The following is a 10,987-nucleotide window of genomic DNA, read 5'->3' on the forward strand; positions in this document are numbered from 1 at the left end:
GCCAAGGAGAGAGGCCCCAAAGAAATCAATACTTTGGGGCCAACAGATGTTATGGTGGTTAACTTTCTCATTTTCCCTCTCCTTGATCAAATTTTTAAAATAATAATAATAGGGGACCAGCAGCTGGTGTGGTGGTTAAGGTGCTGGACTGCCACATGGCTGACCATGGTTCAAGTCCCAGACCAGGCGGTTTGCTTTTTGCTTTCCTTCTCTCTCTCTCTCTCCCTTCCTCTCTGGTGAGTTCACATGCCCTACAGCAAACTAAAATAATAGTAATAAATAAAAGTAAATAATTCTTAAAAATCAACACCTCAAACTTCTAGCCTCAATACCGTGAGTAAGTAAGTTTGTTACTTAAGGCACCCAGTCTGCGGGACTTTGTTAAGACAGCAGTACTTGGGGCTGGCAAGTGGTGTGGTGGGTAAGGTGCTGGACTCCCAGATGACTGACCACAGTCTGAGTCCTGAGCCTGGTGGCTTGCTTTCTCACTTTCCCTCTCTGCCTCTCTCTCTCTCTAGCTCTGTTCCGTTCTAGTCAAGTTAAACATAAACAAATAAAGCTAAATTAAAAAATAATTCTTTAAAAAAGATCAAATTCAGGGGCCGCAGGTGGCATGGTGGTTAAGGTGGTTGGCTGTGGTTTGAGGACTAGACCTAGCAGCTTGCTTTTCACCCTCCCTTCGCAACTCTCTCTGGTCAAATTAGAAAATAATAATAATAAATCAAATTAAGTAATTATTTTAAAAATTATTAAAGGGAAAAAAAGGAAATTAGATTCAGAGATGTCATGATTTGCTCAAGACAATTCAATTCTTAAATTGTGAAAAGTCTCCATCTTCTCACCCAACCTCGGATAATACTTCCACCTCTCCACAACACAGGTTCAGTCTGACTCCTGACCTTAGACTACTTCTGCCTAGCTTGATTTAAAAAATAATTTTAAATCTCAACAACTCTGCATTGCTCCCTCCTGCTTAAGAACCTCTGTTCTCTGGAACCAGCAGTTGGTGTAATGGCTATGTCGCTGGACTCCCATGTAGTCAACCGCAGTCCAAGTCCTGGACCTGGTGGCTTAAAACTCACGCCGGGTGCCTGTGCGGGTGTGGGCATCCCACCCTGGGGGGTGATTTCTCACCTTCTGTCTCTCTTTCTGGTGAGCGCACACACCCTACAGCAAAAACCTCTCCAAAAAAAAAAAAAAAAAGAACCTCTGCTCTGCCCACTGGATTTTGTTTTAAAAACACAGCTTTATAACACGAGATTTTATTTTGAGTGAGTTCTCATCCTAGATCACAAATACAACCAACTACAAAACGGAAGTCCACATGTGGACTAACATCGGCAACATAAGAATTAGCTAATCCAAATTTTCCCCAAAGTAGATAAAGCCAGTCATGATGCCAGGATTTGAAAGGCGGAGAGAGAACACACACTACCCATGACAGAATAAGAAATTCGAGTATCTCAAAGATGCTCTTTCTAAACGTACCTGGCCCCGTTTCTTATCAGACACTAGAGAAAGAAAAACACATTGCCACCAATTGGCCTGTGTTCCTGCCGGCTCACCTACACAGTGACGGTGAGCGAGTACCAGCTGACGGCACTTCGGCAGTGCTGATTCCCCCGACTCTCGCGACACTGCAGAAGCAGTCCAGGAGTCCCACCAGCCGCGGCCGGCACGGAGGAGCAGCCAGATGCTGTGAGTGCATCTTTTCATTTACTCTTCACTGCGGCCCGTTTCTCAGTTCTCTTGAACAGTCAAACTACTTTTCCTGCCCTCTTTATTATGAAGCATCTAAACGCTGGAGGTTTGAGACATTACAATAAACATCTCTTAATTCTCCACTCAGATTCAAATGCTTTGGGAGGAGCTGGGAGTTAAGCACCATGAATAGGGTGGTGGAGCCCACATGGTGGACCGCAGTTTGAATCCTAGCCCATGGAGCCTGAAAAACATGCCAGGTGTGTGTACATTTGTGTCCAGAATCCTGATGGGATAGAGAAATGGAAGAGGACTCCAATATGCACAGCCCATCAAGGGGAGCTTTCTCTCTGGCAAGTGCATGTGCTTTCTAGCAATTAAAAAAAAAAAATTCAGCACATTCTGGACTCAATAGAGATGGGGGAGCACACAGGATTGGGGGGTGAACTGGTGTGTCATGCTCCAACACATTTCCCATTTTTACATCCTGGTGTGGTTTTGAAACATACACATATGTATCCCAGCATGTTTTCCTTTTCTGTTTTTTTTTTTAATTATTTAACTTTATTTATTTTAATTTGACCAGAAAGGAATGGAGAGAGTGAAAGAGAAATTGAGAAAGCAAGCCTCCAATTCCAGGACTTGAACTGCAGTTGGCCATGTGGAAGTCCAGCACCCTAAACCACCACGCCACCTGCTGCCCCCCCCCTTTTTTTTAAAAGAGATTTTTTTGCTGGGATCAGCAGTTAGTGTAATGGCTATGTCACCGGACTCTCACGTAGTTGACCGCAGTTCGCGTCCCGGACCCAGTGGCTTAAACACACTGCAGTCCCCTCCTCCATTCTCCTCTTGGGATCTTGGACACACACTCACACGTGTCTGGCATGAGTTTAAGCCACCAGGTCTGGGACTTGAACTGCAGTCGACTACATGGGAGTCCAGTGATATAGCCATTACGCCAACTGCTGGTCCCTTCTTTTTTTTTTAGGAGATATTTTTGATAGAGGGCATGTGTGCTCGCCAGAGAGAGACAGAGACACAGAAAGTGAGAAATTGCACACCTCCCCCGAAAATGGCCATGCCACAATCTCTTCTCCTCCCTTCTCAGATTCTGGGCACACACTCACACGCACCAGTTTTGTTTTGTTTGTTTGTTTTTGTTCTGTTATGTTTTTTAGAATTATTTTATTGAACTTTACTTATTTATTTATATATTCACTTATTTATTTTAATTTGACCAGCGATGGATAGAGAAAGTGAGAAAGCAAGTCACCAGATTCAGGATTCAAACTGCAGTGGGAGTCCAGGACTCAAGAATGGCTGTCAACTACATGGGAGTCCTGTGATGTAACTATTATGCCATCTGCTGGCCCCACCCCACCATGTTTTCAAGCCATTAGGCTGGGCTTCAAGTTCAGCTGGCATCGCGAATTTGGCTCCCTTAACTACTAGGTTACTGGGCTGGTCCAATTCAGCAACTAATACCATGTATGTTTCATTCTGTCAGATGTACATGATATCTCTCTGTGTGTATACATACATACATATATGTATATATATGTGTATATCTATATACATACATACATATTATATATATATATATATATAAATATATAAATATAATTTTTTTTTAAAGTTTCTTGCCATAGGGTGTGTGCCCTCACCAGAGACGAATGGAAAGAGACAGAGAGGAAATGTGAAAAATCACCCCTCTGCCCCAGGTTGGTCGCACTGCAGTTCCTTCTCTTCTATTTTCCTCTTGGGATTTTGGCCACGCGTGTGCACACACACATGCCTGGAGTAATTTTCAAGCTGCCCAGTCTGGGACTTAAACCATTGTCAGTCATATGGGAGTCCAGCACCTTAGCCACCATGCACCTGCTGGCTCCTAAATATTTTTTTTTAAATTAAGCGTTTAAAAGTTGCAAATGTCCAGAGTTGGCACTTCACTTGGTCTACATTCTGTGTACTTTTTTTTTTTTTTGGAGAGGTTTTTGCTACAGGGTGCATGCGCTCGCCAGACAGACAGAGAGACAGAGAGACAGAAAGCGAGAAATCATCCCCCAGGGGGGATGGCCATGCCGCAATCCCTTCTCCTCCAGTCTCCTCTCAGGATCTTGGGCACACACGCACACACGCCCAGCGTGAGTTCAAGCCACTGGGTCCGGGACTTGAACTGTGGTCGACTACATGGGAGTCCAACGACATAGCCATTACGCTAACTGCTGGTCCCCTGTGTACATTTTTTAAAAAGGAATTATTTGGGGACCAGCAGGTGGCATGGTGGTTAAGACGCTGGACACTCCCACATGGCCGACCGTGGTTTGAGTCCTGGACCTGGTGGCTTGCTTTCTTGCATTCTCTTTCTCTATGTCTCTCTCTGGTTAAATTAAAATAAATGAATGAATAAATAAATAAAAATAAACAATTTAAAAAATGATTCATTTAACCTTATTATTATCAGTACTCACTTGCTATACTATAGGGCACATGAGCTCATTCATGGGTTTGTGGGGAAGCGACAAAAGAAACCGCCATGTCCAGGACTCGAACCATGGTCACCCATGTGGAAGGGAGTCCAGCACTCTTAACCACCATGCCACTTCCCAGCTCCTGTACATTCTTACATAACCTTACATAACCACAATACTACTTTCAAATATAAGTAAATTAACAAAATGGTCCATATTAAAATTTCATTAATTATCTCAAAATATCCTTTATAGCGGTTCTTTGGGCTTTCCCCCAAATCCAGTCAAGGCTCACTATATTTGGTTGTTGAACAATGAGGGGACCAGCAGTTAGCCTAATGGATATGTCATTGGACTCCCATGTAGTCCCATGTAGTCAACCACAGTTCAAGTCACGGACCCAGTGGCTAGAACTCATACTGGGTGAGTGTGCGTGCGTGCCCAAGATCCTGAGAGGAGAATGGAGGAGAAGGGATTGCGGCGTGGCCATCCCCCCCTGGGGGATGATTTCTTGCTTTCTGTCTCTCTGTCTCTTGCGTCTTTCTGGCAAGTGCAGGCGCCCTATAGCAAAAACCTCTCCATAAAAACCACTTTATTATGGTAAATTTCAAATAGGCACAAAAGTAGACTGAACATTAAGTAAAATAAATTTCAATATACCCAGCACCTGGATTCAATAATCAAGTAGCAGCCATTCCCCATGCTGGTTTTGTCCCAGCCCCACCCACACTTCTGTCTCTAGGCAGCCCCTCCCCACATCTGAGTCGGCTTTCTGTCTTCACTTGCTCCCCAGATGACCTCATCCTTTCCCATGACAGCTCCCAAAGTAATGTCCCTAGCCCAGCCCTCTTCTTCGGGCTCCAGACTCAGACTACCTGCTTGAAATCTCCACTTAGATATCCAAAACTAATGTAATTTCTAACTTCTTTCCTCCACCCTCAGCAAAAGCAGCAGCATTTACCGACAGCAATGACTTGATTCAAAATATAGGTAAAGGCCATCCCGAATTCCCTCCTTGCTGTCACTTCTTGCATCTCACCTACTGCCAAATCATAATTTTTATCTCCAAAATCTATCTTGGATGTATTTACATCTCTTTCAATTCTTGACCCCTACCTAAGTCACCACCACCATCTCTGCTTGGCCACTCAATCAACCTCCCTCTTCTGCCTCTCTACCAAATCCAGCACTCAAAAAGTGGGTCACAGGGACCAGCAGCTGGCGTAATGTCTATGTCGCTGGACTCCCATGTAGTCAACTGTGGTTTGAGTCCTGGACCCAGTGGCTTAAACTCACCCTGCGCACGTGTGCGTGCATGCCCAAGATTCCAAGAGGAGAATGGAGAAGGGATTGCGGCGTGGCCATACCCCTGGGGGGTGATTTCTCACTTTTTTTTTTGAGAGATTTTTGCTATAGGGCGCGTGCGTTCGCCAGACAGACAGAGAGAGACATAGAGACAGAAAGTAAGAAATCACCCCCCAGGTGGGATGGTCACGCCACAATCCCTTCTCCTCCATTCTCCTCTTGGGATCTTGGATCTTGGTCATGCGTGCACCGTCGCCCGGCGTGAGTTTTAAGCCACCGGGTCCGGGACGCGAACTGTGATCGACTACGTGGGAGTCCAGCAACATAGCCATTACGCTAACAGCTGGTTCCCGTGATTTCTCACTTTCTGTGTCTCTCTTTCTGGCCAGTGCGTATGCCCAATAGCAAAAACCTCTTCAAAAAAAAAAAAAAAAAAAAGGAGGTCAAAACACACCTTCTTCCATTTAGAAGAAAATCCTCTCCACAATACAAGGCCTGGTCTCCACTTTTGGCCCTTATTCCACGCTCTTATTTATTAAAAAAAAAAAGGACAGAGTGAGAGAGAGGAAAGTGAGAAAGCAAGCCACCAGGTCCGGGACTCAAACTGCAGTCAGCCGTGTGGGAATCCAGGGCCCTTAACCATCATGCCACCTGCCCCTCTTAGCCCCTGCTCTGGAACCTCCTTCATCACACGGTCCTGCTACAATGACCCTCTTGGTCAGTTGCTCATATTTGCTCTATGAGTGCTTGCTGGAGAAAGGGAACAAAGTGAGAAATCAACTCCTCAGGAGGGATGGGCACACCACAATCCCTTTTCCATTCTCTTTAGATCCAGCCACCTTAACCACCATGCCACCGAGCCACCAGCCGGCCTACCCTCCTGGTATTTGGACCCATCACATTGTTTCCGACTGCACAGTGTTTGCACTTCCTGTCTGCTTTCCGCCTGTAATGCCCTTCCTCAGCTCTTGGAATTGCTGAGTCCTTCCCTTGTTACTTTAACCCAAGGTAAATTACTCTCTGGTGCTCAGAGTGCCTGTTTTATTTCCTTTGTGACACTGATTGCAATCTGTGTCTGCCCCAATCTATTAATTTCTGATGTTAAATCATTTTTATAAAGAATTATCCTATGTATTATTTCTTTAATTTGAGCAGAGAGAAAGAGAAAGTGAGAAAGCAAGCCACCAGGTCCAGGACTCAAACCATGGCTGGGCGTGTGGGAGTCCGGCACCCCAAACGTCATGCCACCTCCTGGCCCCAAGGATGTTAAATTCCACAAAGGCCTTTTGTTATATCCCAGTGTCTACAATGACCTGCGATTTGGGGGCGGTTAGGGGAGCTAGAGGGCACAGGCAATCCCCAGAGACCCAGAGACAGAGAGAAGGAGAAGAGAGGAGAAAGAACCTGCCATGAGAAAGAGTCACAAGGCAACCCCTCCTCTTCCACTTTGCCCTCCTATCTGGATTTGGGCATACACACTGGTGTTTCTCAAGCCACTGGGTCTGGGACTCTAACTGTGCAGCTGGCCATGTGGGACCTGGGCGCCTCAACCACCAGACAATATAGCCAGCCCACGAATCCACAAATATTTGGCAAATGAATCACAGTTCAAATACTGACTGAGCAAAAGGCAAAACTCTGCAAGGCAGACCCAACAGGAAGGCTGCCAGTTCACATCTGATCTGCCTGAGTGGCCCTGCACGTGTGCCTGGGATCCCGGCCGGCTGAAGCTGAGGATGAACCATGGCACCAAGACCCCGCCAGGTTGCCGTATCTCTCCATCTCTCTTACAAAATAAATAAACTTCAAAGTATATAAATAAATAAAGGTTTGCTGGACAGGTAAGTGAACGAGTATACAGTGAAGAAACCGAACGGCATGCCGACCACAAAGGGACTCTGTTGTGTCCTGGAAGGAGTGTGCTCCCTGGAGTAAACTTGCTCCTGGCTTCTACTGCACTAACTGCTGCCTCGTTCAGTCTCTCAGAGAGGTATATCCTAGGCCAACAGATGGCATGGTGTTAAGGCGCTAGACTCCCACACGGCTGGCCCTGGTTCAAGTCCCAGACCTATTTGCTTACTTTCTCACTTTCCCTCTCTCTGTTGAACACACATGTCCCATAGCAAATTTAAAATAACAACAACAAATAAAATTAAATAAATAATTCTTTAAAAAGAAAAAAAAGGAGCTAGGCAGGCAGATGACATGGTGGTTAATGGAGCTGGACTCTGACATAGCCGACCGTGGTTCAAGCCCCAGACCTGGTGGCTTGCTTTCTCACTTTCCCTCCCTGGCCAAATTTAAATAAATAAATAAGGACTAGCAGATGGTGTGATGGTTACATCGCTGGACCCCCAAGGAGTTGACCCCCCCACAAGTAGTTGATCGCAGTTCGAGTAATGGACCTGGAGGCCTAAAGCTCGCACCAGGCGCATGTGTGTGTGTGTGCCCAAAATTCTGAGAGGAGACTGGAGGGGAAGGGATTGCGGCATGGCCATTCCCCCATGGAGGTATGGAGGGGCTTTCTCTGTCTCTCTCTGTCTCTCCAGTGAGTGCATATGCCCTGTAGCAAAAATCTCTCTCTCTCTCTCTCTCTCAAAAAAAAAGAAAAAGAGAGAGAGAGAGAGAGAGAGAGAGATGTGGCCCTGCTCTTGCCATGAATAGAGAATACAAGCATCAGCCGACAGAAACCCTAATACGCAAAGAAGCAGAGAACTATAGGGACTTGCAAGTAAGTTAGGTAGCCACTTGAAGGCGATCACTTTAAAGGGAAATACAACCCACTGGAATGGACCCTGCAGTTCCCGTGTTCGTGCTCTGTGTGCACACATAAGCTCACTCATGGAGGGCAGATGGCAGTGGTGGCAACGACAATAATGATGAAGTTGGAAACGGGATGAGCTGAAATAATGCCATTTAAGTCTAGTGAAGGGTAGAAAATTATTTTCTAAATTTGTCAGTGGGTGCATGTATTCATGGGAGAGAGACAGAGAGGGAAAGCAACCTCTGTGGAGAATGGCCATGCCACAATTTCTTTTCTTTTCCCCTTCTCTGAGGATTTTGGACACCTGCACACATGAGCCTGGTATGAAAAATATTTTTTAAAAGACTATTCATTTTATTTATCATTATCATTATTTTTTTAATTTGCTACAGGGCACACACACTCACCAGAGAGATACAGAGAGAAGGTAAGTGAGAAAGTAAGCCGTCAGGTCTGGGACTTGAAACGCAATTGGCCATGTGGGAGCCCAGTGCCTCAACCACCACACCACCTGCTGGCCCCGAAACTTCAATTAGCTTTTAACTTTATTTATCTTATTTCTTAAGAGAGAGAGAGACACCCTCCAGAGTCCCACCACACTGACATACCCAACCCGCTCAGGTATTTGATTTGATCCAGGATCCAAATCCGGGCCTTCCCCAGACCTTCCAGCATGGCAGAGCGGTATCCTAGCACCTACTCCCCCACAGCTGGGCCTGAACACCTTTTGGAAGTTCAACATTATGTGAATAAACAGAATGCTTCTCGAGTTTTATCAGAATGAAATACGCAGGACCAGCAGTTAGCGTAATGGCTGTGTCGCTGGACTCCCACATAGTCAACCGCAGTTCGCGTCCCGGACCTGGTGGCTTAAACTCACGCCGGGCGCGTGTGCGTGCATGCCCATGATCCCGAGAGGAGAATGGAGGAGAAGGGATTGCGGTGTGGCCATCTCCCCCGGGGGGTGATTTCTCGCTTTCTGTCTGTCTCTCTCTGTCTGTCTGGAGAGCACATGCGCCCTATAGCAAAAACCTCTCCAAAAAAAAAAAAAGAATGAAGTAGGCAGCACCGAGGGAAAGCAGCTGTGCAGGGTGGACCACCAATGAGCAGCTGGAGGCGGGGTGCTGTTGATAAGCCCGACAAAGACAGAGGATGATTCCTGGTCTTGCTATTTCACTCACAGGCGCACACCTCAATTCTTCAAACACCCCTAAGTGCTGGGGAAATACTCAGAGAATGATTTGGTTGGTTTAGATGGAAGCTGAGCTCTTGGGTCCCTCTATTGTAAGGAATTCATTTTATTGCACCCTGAAAGGCACTATCTCTACTTCCATTTTCTTTTCTTCTTTTTTTTTGGGAGAGGCTTTTGCTATAGGGCACGTGCGCTCACCAGACAGACAGAGAGACAGAAAGCGAGAAATCACCCCCCAGGGGGATGGCCACGCTGCAATCCTTTCTCCTCCATTCTCCTCTCGGGATCTTGGGCACGCACGCACACGCGCCCGGCATGAGTTTAAACCACCGGGTCTGAGACACGACTACATGGGAGTCCAACGACATAGCCATTATGCCAACTGCTGGTCCCTCTACCTCAATGTTCTTACCCTTACTCTGTTGACGTCAGAGTTACAGTGAAGATCAATGAGAATATACAAGAAAGTGTTTTTTAAATTAATTTTTCGAAAGAATTATTTTACTATTATTATTCTTTTTATTATTTTAATTTGACCAGAGAGAGACAGAAAGCAAGAAAGAGGGAAAGTGAGAAAATTAGCCACCAGGTCTGGGACTTGAACTGCAGTCAGAAATATGGGAGTCTAGTGCCTTAAACACCATACCACTTGCCACCCCATAAATTAATTAATTTCTTAATGGTCAAAGGGTGTGTGCGTCCACTAGAAGGACGGGGGGTGGGGGGGAGGCTGTGGTCTTGCCACAATTCCTTTCCCTCCACCTCCCCACTCTGTTGGGATTTGGGACATGCACACACAAGTGCCCAGGGTGATTTTCAATCTACTGGGACAAGGACTTGAGCTGCAGTCGGCCATATGGGACATGGCTTCCTATGCACTGTGTTTAACCACTGTGCTGGGGGCAGGCCACAAGGGGTTTAGATTTTAAAAATTAACTTGTTAACATTCACAAAACAGTGAATAGCATATGAAAATCCAGGTTTCCAGCTTCAGGAGGGAGAGGGATTATGGAAAGGGATGAGAAATCATGCAGTGAGCCAGCACTAAATGCACGTTCCCCACGGCAACAACTGCCAGGGCTCAGGAGACGGGACGGTGTTATCCGGTTTGTCTGGCTTCTCTGCTCGGTGTACCTCATCTGATTTCCAGCAGAAACCCCTGGGATTTCACCAAGAGATCGAGTTTAGAATAGTCTGAGCACATTGAGAGTACTCCATGAACATTTGTCTAAATTAATGCCTGTCTAGACCCTGAAAGTATCAGTTTTTAAAAAATATTAATAATGTTTCCTGGTGCCAGTCAGTGGCATGGTGGTTAAGGCAGCTGTATCTCAACATGGGCAACAGAGCAGTTCAAGTCTCGGATTGAGAGGCCTGAAAATCATGATGTGCACATGTGCATGCATGCCCAAAATCCTGGGAGGAGAACGGAGAAAGGATTGCAGTATGGCCATTCCGCACGGAAGGTAATTTCTCACTTTCCCTGTCTCTCTCTGGCGAGCCCACGGCATCCTATGGCAAAAACCTCACAGCTTTTTGTGCAGATAGCAGGCC

This window comes from Tupaia chinensis, unplaced genomic scaffold, assembly GCF_000334495.1.
Source record: "Tupaia chinensis unplaced genomic scaffold, TupChi_1.0 Scaffold000573_1, whole genome shotgun sequence".
Taxonomy (NCBI): domain Eukaryota; kingdom Metazoa; phylum Chordata; class Mammalia; order Scandentia; family Tupaiidae; genus Tupaia; species Tupaia belangeri.